This window comes from Sebastes umbrosus, chromosome 9, assembly GCF_015220745.1.
Source record: "Sebastes umbrosus isolate fSebUmb1 chromosome 9, fSebUmb1.pri, whole genome shotgun sequence".
Taxonomy (NCBI): Eukaryota; Metazoa; Chordata; class Actinopteri; order Perciformes; family Sebastidae; genus Sebastes; species Sebastes umbrosus.
Genome location: NC_051277.1, coordinates 12,705,723 through 12,718,456, shown reverse-complemented (window position 1 = coordinate 12,718,456; position 12,734 = coordinate 12,705,723). Strand labels below are relative to the sequence as shown.

General features: G+C 41.5%; 1 protein-coding gene across 2 annotated transcripts in view; it reads right to left on the bottom strand.

The window, feature by feature from the left end:
- Positions 1-10,251, bottom strand: part of LOC119494460 (polycomb group RING finger protein 3) — a 64,079-nt gene extending 53,828 nt beyond the window's left edge. The window contains exon 1 of one of the 2 annotated variants that reach the window (XM_037780339.1): positions 10,049-10,251. The gene's annotated coding sequence lies outside the window, so the exon portion shown is untranslated. Of the gene's footprint in view, positions 1-8,166; positions 8,307-10,048 lie in introns of those variants that run through there. The other variant, XM_037780338.1, reaches the window with a different exon arrangement.
- Positions 10,252-12,734: the final 2,483 nt, after the last annotated feature.

Sequence of the window (12,734 nt, the reverse complement as noted above, 5' to 3'; positions counted from 1 at the left end):
TCAGTGTATAAATATTTTGTGAACGCAACAATAGACAACTCTACATATCGTTGCAATATCAATATCGAGGTATTTGGTCAAATATATCATGATATTTGAATTTCTCCATATCAGCCTTACTAAGAAGTAGGAGAAATATGACAGAAACCCAATGTTTTAAAGATGATTAATGCAGTCAGCAACATCCTTCTTGATTTTGGCTTTAGCTCTACCAACTACTCCAAACACATGTGACAAACAGCTGGGGGTTGGCGTTTTGGTGTGAATCATGAGGCAGAGCTGAAGTTATCGGTTACCAGTCAAGACCAGTGCAGAAAATAAACATGTGCAACTTTTGCTATTGAGATTAGACAAGTCACAATTATGAATACCTCCAATATGGCTGTCGATAGGGGTGTAACGATTCATCTACTACATCGATGTATCGATTTATATTCCTACGATCCAACTACATCGATAGATACTCGGCAAGTTGTCCTTCACGGGAGACGTATGTTGATATAAAATCGATTTGAAACGCAAAAATCAATTGTATCGATACTCACGATTTACACCTTGTTTTTAAGGATGATAAACGTTATATGAAAGTGTTTTTTAGCACTTTTATTACTAAAGAAATGTTAAACGTAACTCCGGTTTACTCTCCAGACATGCGCCAGCTTGCCAGCTCTGCCCTCTGCAGCACGAGAGCTCATCCATGTTGTGCATGCAGACGAACGGCGTACTATACTCCTCGCTCTCTCACCCGGTAACGGCGTGGAGGGAGGCGGGCACCGGTCTGCATGAGCTGCTGGCGCTGCGGTGCAGAGGAGCCGTCGGCAGAGTTTCATGCACCATCAATCCACTTGACGAGGGCGGCTTCACCCACAGGTGCTTTCCCCGTGCGCTGTAATTTTTTCATTCAGAGAAAATTACTTTCCTTTCCCCGTCTTGATATCTATGTGCATGCAGCATCAGCCTCATGTATCCAGCCGGAAAGCAGACGGTCCGCGAGGCAAATTATCAAGGGAGTAAAATGAAAAACAAAACAGAAATTCAACTAACTTTAGTCTAACATAGTTTTAAAATGTTTTTCCAGATGTTTTCATGTATGAAAAGACCCCAAATGAACCCTCTAGGTGAACTACTTGATTACTATATGCAAATTATTTAAACAACGTTAGTATAGGAATGATTCTGTCCCAAGCTTTTTGATCACTATAAGCGGTTGATCACTGTATTATTGCTCTACCGTTTATATTGAAAATGAGGACAGAAGCAGCGGGTTAAACCACTGTTCATTTAACTTGAATAGAAGTTGGTTTATTATATTTTCTGTTAGATATTGCACTGCCTTGTATCTTGAGAACTGAACCAGCAGGTCCTGCAGTTGCACTTTTTATTATTTTCAAATAAAAGGTGTATGTATTTGCCATTAATCGTTGTTTACTTGTTTATATCCATAATTAATTTATCCCTGGTTCCCTTACAAGAAAAACTTTGAGGAATCCTGACCTGCTCTGTCCAGTATCAGCTATTTATTTCACACTGATTGAATCTTTGGCAAAAAAAGTTACTGTATCGATTTCAAATCATTGAATCGTATCAGTCTAAATGAGCCAAACATCGGAACCATGAAAATCGTATCGTATCGTTGTAAAAACGTATCGTTACACCCCTAGCTGTTGATGTATTCTCACACAACGGTGCGTATGATATCTTATGAAAAAGTTAGTCCTCCTTTCTCGTACGTTTTCCTACGAATGTCCAGCAACACGTGTCAATTTCCGCGCGTTACATGCATACAGTCTTTTCAAAATAAACTTCCGTCTTCACAGGAAACAACTTGGTTAGGTTTAGGAAAAGATTGTGGTTAGGTTTAAAATAACTCCGAAAGTGGCGTTACTTAAGTACGTCATTTACGTGACAAATAAATCAACGTTGACTTCTGGTTTCACACGGGACACGAACACCGGTCTCCTTGGTGAAAGTCTGGTGTTTTTAGAACCACACATCCACCCTGACCTCCTCCCTATGCGGCTCTTTATATTTCTTGGTCCCTTGATTACATGAATTACACACAAATTGATTTTGTGGGACATCCACATATTACTTTTCGTTTAGGTATTGCTACGAACGGTGTAAGAGACCAGCCTGGATGGTTACATCACCTGAAAGCCAGAAGAGAAACCCTTCCAGAGCAGCTTTCAGCATCCATACACTTTATGTACACTGTCTTTATTAACCTGGCTGAGCTAACAAGTGAGTCTGGAAGCCGCCCAGCTCCTGTTTATTAGCCCGTCACTCCACTACATAACAAACAAGCTCAAAAATGAACCGCGGAGCACAACGTTTAAGAAAAACGTTGTTCCCCCTGAGTAAAAAATCCTCCGGAATAAAGAGTAGCCTTCAGAAACACTTGACTGTTTTCTCTCCACCTCAACCTGTCTCAGTGTCTGTCAGCTGGTGTTTTAAATGTCAACATAAAAGCAAGTGAAACCATTTAAATTCACACATCCTGTTGGCGACCAGTTACACAAGATGTTGACATAAAACAGATAGGATCAGTGAAAGCAGAAGCAAGGCCGTGAATCTTATCTGGAGAGTCTGAACAGCCAGCGTGGCCCCACCTGACCCGAGGATATTATTCTGCTCTGATTTAATGTGTATTCTTGTGTCCTCTGTTCTTAATGCTGCTCCACATATTTATATATGCTCTGGCTACAAAGGAGAGTTATTCTCCCCGCTGCCGAAATGACTAATTTTTCTTACTATTTTCTTCAGTGAGGGATTTCTATGTCCTCTGGTCTTAATAGTGACTCAGGAAAATGAATCATCAATATAGAGTGCTATTGCAGAACATAAGCCGTGTGTCATTTGTACGCCATGTGTCCTGTACTGACTGCAATGCTATAATAAGAGTTACTGACGTAGTATAAAAAGCAAGAAAGACCACTTATGGCGGGCGCGTGGGATGAGGTGGATGGGTCCACCAACAAACGCCGGACTTTTACCCAGGAGAGTGATGTTTCGAGACCGTTGTTTTGCCTTGAAAGTTGTGTTAGTGACATTTGTCATGTAACAATTGTCACGTGTTTTCTGTAGTCGTGTTACGTTGTTTCCGTACATGTTTTACTATGTTTACTTACTTATCTTAAGCCAAACCATGACGTTTTCCCTTACCCTAACCAAGTGGTTTTCTTGCCTAAACCTAACTGCGGACGTTTGTTTGGTGTACGTATTGCTTGTTGAATACAGCAACTGTAATCTACTTTACTTTTTCTGCAGAATTAATTTCTCAGTTCTTATCAAAGTGTTCAAAGAAACTGTGTTGAGGAGGAGGAGGAAGTGAGACCAAACGGTGCTGCCGAGGCTTTAAACTGCAGCCTGATTTGCAGGCGAGGGATTCTCCACAGTTGCTCAGTAGCTCATTTAGGAAGAGATAATTTCCTGTCACAAGAAAAAGACAAATGCATCTGCTGGAGGTTTTATCACTATTTTTTTCATTATCAAGCAGCCCTAAAGAGGCCACATCCTGCTTGCATGTCCTGTAGGGCAGACAGTTTTATCTGACCGCCCAGCGGGACCATTAACAGTGTTTAAACAGAGCGGGGGACGCATGTTTCAGGGTAATGGGTCAAAATAAATGTTAATTTTTAGTCAATATGAGTTAGAAATCCTGCTATAGCTTTAAAAACAACCCATTAGATATTATTCAATTACAGGTTAGAGGTCAGCTGTGCAGAGAAGCGGCGGGTCATTTGGGGTTTCCCTGCAAAGTGAGCAGAAACCTGACATGAGAGTTGACGCTTGGCCGGCATGTGCGGTGTTATGCAACAGCCATATCATATGGTATCGCTTGAGTAAGAGCCAAGTTACACTCGGGTGGCCAAGAAGCATCATTCAGGTCAGCGAGGTCCTTCAGGGGGTCTTGAGGTTCAGATTACAGCTATGAAAGGCCACATCTTTACGTAAGAATACAACAGTTTACATTAGAAAGTGAGGCTGCGGTAGAGAAGAGCATCCTTCACTTGTGATTGACGCTCTAAAAGTAAGCAAAATGAATCAAAAGAGTGAGTGAAAGCCTCATCCAGGGGACGCCGGACTCAGATCTCTTTCCTCTCTGATGGTATAAAGCATCAGAGAGCGGCTCAGCTCTTAAAACACGAGCACGCCCGGGTGCAGCTAGAAGCAGCATGTTGCAGGATTTGAGGCTATTGAAGCTCAGAGAAAACACTTCTTGCACACTGTGTGTGTATCACAAATTGTATAATTAGCAGGTAAAACGTGAGTCAAGCGCTTTAATAATCAAGCACCCTGTTAGTCAGGTTATGGAGGTTCACATATCTTTGTCAGTTACACTTCCACTCCTGTTTGAAGCTGCCAACGTGCACGATGACGAAGCCTTGGGGGCGGCTTTAACGTCAATATACAGACGCTGCTGCCCTCGCCTGAACTCAACACAGAGATGGTTAACAATCGTAGGTTTCCCTGCTCAGTGTGAATGTCTGTGGTTCACAGTGCTCACAAGCATCGATGTGATGATGTGCAAATCACAAGATAGACGTCTATGCTACAATTAGGCTACATTTGGCTGAAAAGTCAAAGATTTTAGACATCTAGGTTGCATGTCGGGAGTTGTTTCAGCGTTTCAGTGAATACATTTAAATGTGAAGCAGGTCTTGACTACACATTGAAATTAACTCTCCATCTTATCAAGTAATTTGTGTCCTACAAACCTACCTACAAAAGTGCTGAAAGAATATTTCAACCTGAATTAGTGTCAATGAAGAAAGAATAAGGCATGTCGCTGCACAACAATGAGGACAAATGTTCATGTGTTATAAGAAAATTAAACTTTAACAATTCCCAACATCCCTAACAAAGGTCCAAACTAGGGCTGTCCCGAATACCATTTTTTGGGCTTCAAAGCTTCGGGGAGAAATATTCAAAGCTTCGGGTCAGTGCCACTGCCGCACTACTGTACACACACGCACCTCGACACAAAACTAACAGCGATATCCATCCAAGAATAACCAATATTGTATATGAATAATGTTGTGGGATTATTCCTTATTTAATGGGCTTTTTGGGGATTTCTACATTATTATTACATACATCCACCTAGGGATGCACCAATTCCACTTTTTTTCAGACCGTGTACGAGTACTTACATTTGGGTACTCGCCGATACCAAGTACCGATACAAGTACTTTTCTGTGCCAAAAAACCCTCGTTAACAGCCAGCTGGAGAGTGTGAGCGACACACGGGCTAAGGAGTCCCACAGCGCCGCGACCGCCTCTAGGTCAGCTTGGAGGCCAGAAGAGGCTTCCAAGCCGACCACAGCTCTACAGCGCTCCCCACCCGGACCTCGCCGCGAACCACGTAAAAGGCGCCAGGGGTTTGTGCCGTTGTCGGCAACCCACACGGACCGAGGAGACTAACGCACGCGCGAGTCAGAGGGTGAAAGCAAAACCCTGTGGCGCAATGAAAGTGAGGGACGGCGCGCACCGGCTGAGGTGGGATCCCGGCCCAGCGGAGCCGGGCGCACCACCAGTCGGGGACGTGGAGCGTGAGGACCCGAAGGACGGTGACGAGAGGTTAACTTCGCGCTGCTGTAAACTGGAATCGGTGACGTTGTATCGGAGCCGTTTTACGAGTACGAGTACATGAGCACAGTATCGGACCCAATACTGGTATCGGTGCATCCCTACTTCCATCCATCCATCCATTATCTGTAGCCGCTTATCCTATTCAGGGTGGCGGGGGGGCTGGAGCCTATCCCAGCTGACATTGGGCGAAGGCGGGGTACACCCTGGACAGGTTATTACATACTTATATGTACATAAAGGAAGCATTTGAACACTGATTTAGAGGTCAATTACCATAGCAACGGCAAATAGTTTTTGACTGTGCTTTCTTAGGACAGAGTGTGTGTGCTCTATTGTGTTTCGTATGAGGTTATTTCGTGTGTATCAAAAGGACATCGTGTTCTGGTTTGTCTCAACCAAGAGATTAAAACTTATTAGAAGTGACGGACACGGACGGACGTGATGGGTAAATAAACGCCATGTTATAAAGTATTAGAAAACTGTATGTTCGGAGCACACATCTAAACAACACTCACCAATCAGCAGCCAGTAGCGGCTAAAAGTATAGGAAGTTAGTCCCTACAGCCGTAGACCAAACACGTTGGTCCAACATGTTTTAAAATAAAAACAAATACTCTGCTTTGAGTGATTATTTATGTCTGCCACAAAATAGTTATAATTTCCTTGTTAAAAACTCTTTAAATGACACCTCCTCCTTCTCACTCATTGACCAAGATCTACGACAATGCAAAAAGTCAAATCACTGGACACAAAATGTTCCTTGTGTTTGAGCGCTGGATGCCTCAAACATCACATCACATCACACTTTTTTGGGAACTATTTGGGATGTCACAAAAATCCTGCATTCACTTGGATCTAATGTGAGCACACAGGGGAGAAGAGTTTGCTTCTCGAGATGTACATACAGCATCCTGGTGTCAAAGGACTCAATGATCAGAGTGATTTTATACAGATGTGGTGGCTGAGACCATGCATATATATATATATATATATATATGTATATATATATATATATATATATATATAGTCAACCACATTTAGCCCAGTTTCATCCAGTTTGACCTGCTAATCACCCCCATACCAACCATGCTTCCTGTGTTGCAGAGTCTCTTGTTAGAAGAAGGACTGTGTGAATGTAAAATATTTTAGCAGCATCTCATTTACCCCCTTCAGAAAAAAAACTGCACAGACTTTTTTGGCTGCTCTCTCCGCATGCCTCACATCACATCACACTTTTTTGGGAACTATTTGGGATGTCACAAAATCATGCATTCACTTGGATCTAATGTGAGCACACAGGGGAGAGAGTTTGCTTCTCGAGATGTGCATACAGCATCCTGGTGTCAAAGGACGCAATGATCAGAGTGATTTTATACAGATGTGTCTGAGACCATGCTTATATATAGTCAACCACAACATTTAGCCCAGTTTCATCTAGTTTGACCTGCTAATCAGCCCCAACCAACCAACTGTGTTGCAGAATCTCTTGTAAGAAGAAGTAAGATATTTTAGCAGCAAAAAACTGCACAGACTTTTTTGGCTGCTCTCTCCGCATGCCTCACATCACATCACACTTTTTTGGGAACTATTTGGGATGTCACAAAATCATGCATTCACTTGGATCTAATGTGAGCACACAGGGGAGAAGAGTTTGCTTCTCAGATGTGCATACAGCATCCTGGTGTCAAAGGATGCAATGATCAGAGGGATTTTATACAGATGTGGCTGAGACCATGCATATATATATATATATATATATATAGTCAACCACAACATTTAGCCCAGTTTCATCTAGTTTGATCTGCTAATCAGCCCCAACCAACCATGCTTCCTGTGTTGCAGAGTCTCTTGTTAGGAGAAGTAAGATATTTTAGCAGCAAAAAACTGCACAGACTTGTTGGCTGCTCTCTGCATGCCTTTCCCCCCCACCACAATGTCACACACAGGGCTCCTCGCTGCAGCAGCAGCAGCAGCAGCAGTCTGGCGAGGGGCGACATCCACCCTGAAGAAGAAGGCACAAATGCACCAACTTTTCTGTCTTGATTTAATCCAAACCTCATGTAAGATCCTCTCTCTCTCACACACAAACACACACACAGACATAGTGAACTTTGGACAGCAGTGAGGAAGAGGGAGGTTAATGGTGGAGACTCAGTGGGGAAAGAGAGACTTGGTGTTTTGGCTGTAGAGAAACAACAGCATTTAAACATGACGAGACAGGCAGCCTCCTCCTCTCCTCTCCGGCCCGGCTAGCCGTGTGCATCCCGGCTACTAGCTCCACAAGCCGCCGTTCAGATGCATGTTTCCCCGTTAAAAACACCCCCATCCCCGGTGTGCTGCTGCAGGGCCCCGGCGCCGCCATCCACCACCACATAGACCCGTAAAACAACACGCATATAGCAGCAGCATGCCTCCGTATAGCACCGAGCGGAAAGAGAGAGAGAGAGAGACATGCAGAGAAAAATATATGAGGAGGAGGAGGAGAGGTGGGCAACAAACCAGAGGGTAAAAACCGGTGTTTGACCCACCGGGGACGGGACATGAAGAGGACCGAGTCCAGTTAGACGAACTAACCTGTTTGGGGAGCAGCACGGTCCGCTGGATATCGGGTTGAATCCGAGTTAAATCCACTAGCAGTACAACAAAGAGGCGAAAATGACCGAGCGGCCGCGGAACAGGCCGAAGCAGCAACTCCTGGAGCAGCGAGGGCGCATGCGCAGAGCGAGGAGGAGGAGGAGGAGGAGGATGAGAGGAAGAGGGGGGTGAGGGGTGGATGAGTGCAACTCAGTTTAAAATTGATCCTCTGAGTGTGTCATTCATTATTCTTTTTTTTTTTTTTTTGAAGGAAATAGCTTCAGTTCGATGGTTGTTTTCATTGTGTGTGTGGGTGTGGGGGAAACCCAAAAGACAACACAAATAAAGCTTTATTAGCCTCCCTCTGTCTGCACAAATCCAGTTATGAATGTGCCAAATATGCTCTATACATAGTTAAAATAAAAAATAAAAAAAATAGGAACCTATCAAACTGTGAAACGCAATGAAAATAAAAGTTGTAGATGTAGAAAGAAAATAGTGTAAAAGTCCATCCATCCACCCATTTTCATCCACTAGCCCCTCTGTCTGCACAAATACAGTCAATAAACCTTCATTCATTTAGTAAAAATCAGTAGGACAACAAAGTAAACAAGTCTTATTGGAATTTCATAGGAAACAATATTTAAAAAAAAAATGATATTGTTGTGACATAGGTATAACACATGAGATGCTGTTATAAAGGAAATCACATAATCACATTTGCCTCTTGGGCACTGCCGAGGTGCCCTTGAGCAAGGCACCAAACCCCCAACTGCTCGGGGCGCTCTGACATCTCTCCATTAATGCGTGTATATAGGTCCTGTTTGTGCATGTGTGTGTATTTTGGGGCCTGTGTGTGCTATGTAATATGTAAAATATAACACTGAAAAATTGAATTTCCCCTACGGGATTAATAAAGTACCATTCTCGATGGTTGTCATCATTGTGTGTGGGACACAAAAAGACAACACAAATAAAGCTTTATTAGCCCCCCTCTGTCTGCACAAATACAGTCAATAAACCTTCATTCATTTAGTAAAAATCTGTATAGGACAACGAAAGTAAAACAAGTCTTATTGGAATTTCACAGGAAACAATATTTAAAAATGTATATTGTGACATATAGGTACAACACATGAGATGCTGTTAAAAAGGAAATCACATAAGTCCACCTTTCTGAACCAAGATTTTGTTTTGACATCAGTTTCCACAATCAAGAATTAACCTTAAATCTCAACTTTAAGTACTTAGAATAATGGAAATATGAACACGTACAATTTCCATGTCAACTGAGCAAACTCCCACCTACTGAGGAAGACAATGTGATGCGATCAAAAGCTGCAAAACAGCCACCTTGTGGTGAGACCGTCAACTAAATAAGATTAAGTCAGCTCAGCTTTATTTACCCATATTTATTAATGTGCCAAAATGCTCTGTATATAGTAAAATAAAATAAAAAAAAATAGAAACCTATCAAAACATAAATACAATGAAAATAAAAGTTGTAGAAAAAAAAAAAAAAGTAAAAGTCCATCCATCCACCCATTTTCATCTACTTATCCCAGGGGCAGGAGGCTAAGCAGGGTATTCTAGACATTCTTCACAGCGTTTTCCAGCTCTTCCTGCATGGGAATCCAACAAATAACAAATCACTGTGCAGCATAGGAAAGTGCAACAATACCAGTTTTATCATTTTTAAGCAAATCTAAAGAAAACATATAGGGTGTCTCTGTTACAAAAATGCTGGTGGCACTGCTGGAAACATCAGGGGAGCATCGTTACAGCTGGGAACTAAGGACAACAAACGTGGCGTTTTTTGTCCATCTGACAAACTTTAAAAAAAAAAAAATGCAGATGAAGGTGACAAATCATTGAACTGTACCTGCAAATGTGGAGTTGTATAAAGGCTTACATGCTGGCAGCTTTTCCCCCGGGGATCAATAAAGTATTTGTGATTCTGATTCTTCAGATACAGGTAAGCAGGTGGGTCCAGGTCCAGGTCCAGGTAAAGGGGCAGTGTCAAGGTAAGGTTCAGGTTCCAGAAAAGTTCAAAGCTCATGTCGGTAGGTCTACATGAACTGAGAGGCTGATGAGGGAATGAGATGCAGGTGAGCGGTGAAGGCCAGGTAACTGATGAGGGAAGTAGGAACAGGTGTGTGGAAAATGGTAATGAATGGGGCATTCAGGGAACGTGAAATACAAACTGTGACAAAAAAAATGAACTAAAAAATCACCATTACGAGTTGAAGACTGATGTATATGTATCATACCGTTAAAGTGCAACAGATGCATATTTTCAGCAATGTTACAGTGACTTTTATTTTGTATTTTACCAGCTTATTATGCTGATGTGTTTTACCCTTTTTAATTTGCTTTTGTCACTTGTTGCATTTATGAAACGGTGGAAAATGTAAGATATAAAAGACAGAACTTTATTTATCCCGAGGGAAATTGTTGTGCAAATATAAAATATCGATAAAGGTGCAAGTATATCCAAAATATACAGGAATGAGAAGTGGAGTTGCACCTTAAGTTGCCATCATCCAACTTAATATCAAATAGAAAATAACACTTTGTGTAAGGAAGTCCTTTATATGGTTGATTTAAAATCATGAACCTAAACATTACAACTTCAAACTTATCTTTGAAGCTTTCAAAAGCTTTCTACACTCACCAATGGAGGAAACTGTAAATACTAACAGTGCAATTTCTTTCTGTGGTCGATGCACAAATAATAGATCCCAGCAGGTTTATGGCCAAAAATGCTATAATTGTCAAGGCAATTTTATTTATAGAGCACCATTTAGACACAAGGCAATTCAAAGCGCCTTACAGGGGCATATCATATTAAATATATTACATTAAAGGTTCTCTATATGATATCCAGAGCATTAATATAGCAGCAAACAACTATTGTCTAAAGATAAAGAGGAGTAATGTCTACCCGAGCAGAGAAGTTGTAGCGTTTCCTTTAACTTCCTTTAGCCTCCCAGCCCTCGGTCTGGGTCTCATTCACATGAACGGAGGATCTAATGATTTAAATAAGGACTATTCAAGTGTTCGTACTGGGAAGTTGATTTACCTAAAAGAAAATTATCTGCCGAGTTAAAGACATCTCTTTCCTAATGTAAGTCTATGGGAAAAAGTCTTTTTGACGGACACGGAAGTTGTAATTCCTCCTTGGGAGGCACTAGATATGCTCTGAATTTCGAATTTAGCACCTTTAAGATACATTAAAATTGCATTTAAAATAAAATAAAAACAAAAAGCAAGAAAAAGCAAATTAGTTGTTAAAGATAAAAAAGAAATTATATTTTACAAAGCAATAAAAACAAAAAGCAAGCAAATAAGATTAGAAATAAGTTATGTATCTAATTTACTGGAAAGCTGCAGTAAACAATAATGTTTAAAGCCAGCCGATTAGACTAATCGGGTGTTTAAGCCCTGATTTAAATGAGCTGACATTTTCAGCTGACCACAGGTTTTCAGGAAGCTTGTTCCACAGGTGGGGGAGCTTAGAAAACTAAAAGCTGCTTCACCTCGTTTGGTGATGATCCTGGGAACCAACCCGGTCTCACGGTAAGGCGTATAAATAGCATATAGGACGCATTTTAGTTTTTTTGTGTGACATTTGTAAGCTTGTAACGTCCGCAGTTAGGTTTAGGCAACAAAACCACTTAGTCAGATTTAGGAAAAACATCATGGTTGGGCTTAAAATAAGTACGTAAACTAAGTAAAATACGCACGGAAACAACGTAACATAAGTACGGAAATACATCACAAACGTCACTAATGTAAAAAAAACATCGGCCTCGAACGGCGGTCTCCTGTTATAAGTCCAGTCTTTCTCACTTTTTATTCTACGTCTCTAGCTCTGGGGGTAGAATATTTACACGGATGCGTTTACATTGCAGTCACTACAGACTACATGGCGTACACATGACGCTCCAAAAGCATCCACACCCCTCAGGTCCCAGACGTATAAGTAAATCAGAGATGTATTTAGGCCCGAGACCATTTAGTGCTTTATAGACAAGTAACAGGATCCTTTAAAACACAGGAAGTCAATGCAGTGATTCAAGGAGCGGTGTAATGTGCTCCACTTTCATTGTGTTCATGCTCTGGCAGCAGAATTGGCACAATAATTAAAACTGATTATATTAAAGTTTAGGTATAAAGTTGAAACTCACCTCTGGTGAGGTTAGTGTTAGGGACGGTTGAGGTTAGGTAAAGATTTGGTGTGGGTCTCATTGGGTAACAGTGTGGGTGGGACACATGCGGTTGAAACTGTTGTCATAAAATATGTCTGCACGCTCCTAACTGGAAATAATGATGTTGAAACCAAAAACAGCCACATTTGCCAAAATCTCTGTTTTTAGCATAACCACAGGCCAACATCTGCTGACCCTCAGAGGTTTAAAATCTGTAACAGATGATTCAGCATCACGCTGCTGCATGCCATGTTTTTGTTAAAGAGTTGTAATAAAAAATGTCCCTCTTCAACTGTTCATCACAATACAGCATCTTTTTTATTGTGCAGGATGTACAAGTAACTCAATTTAACCCTT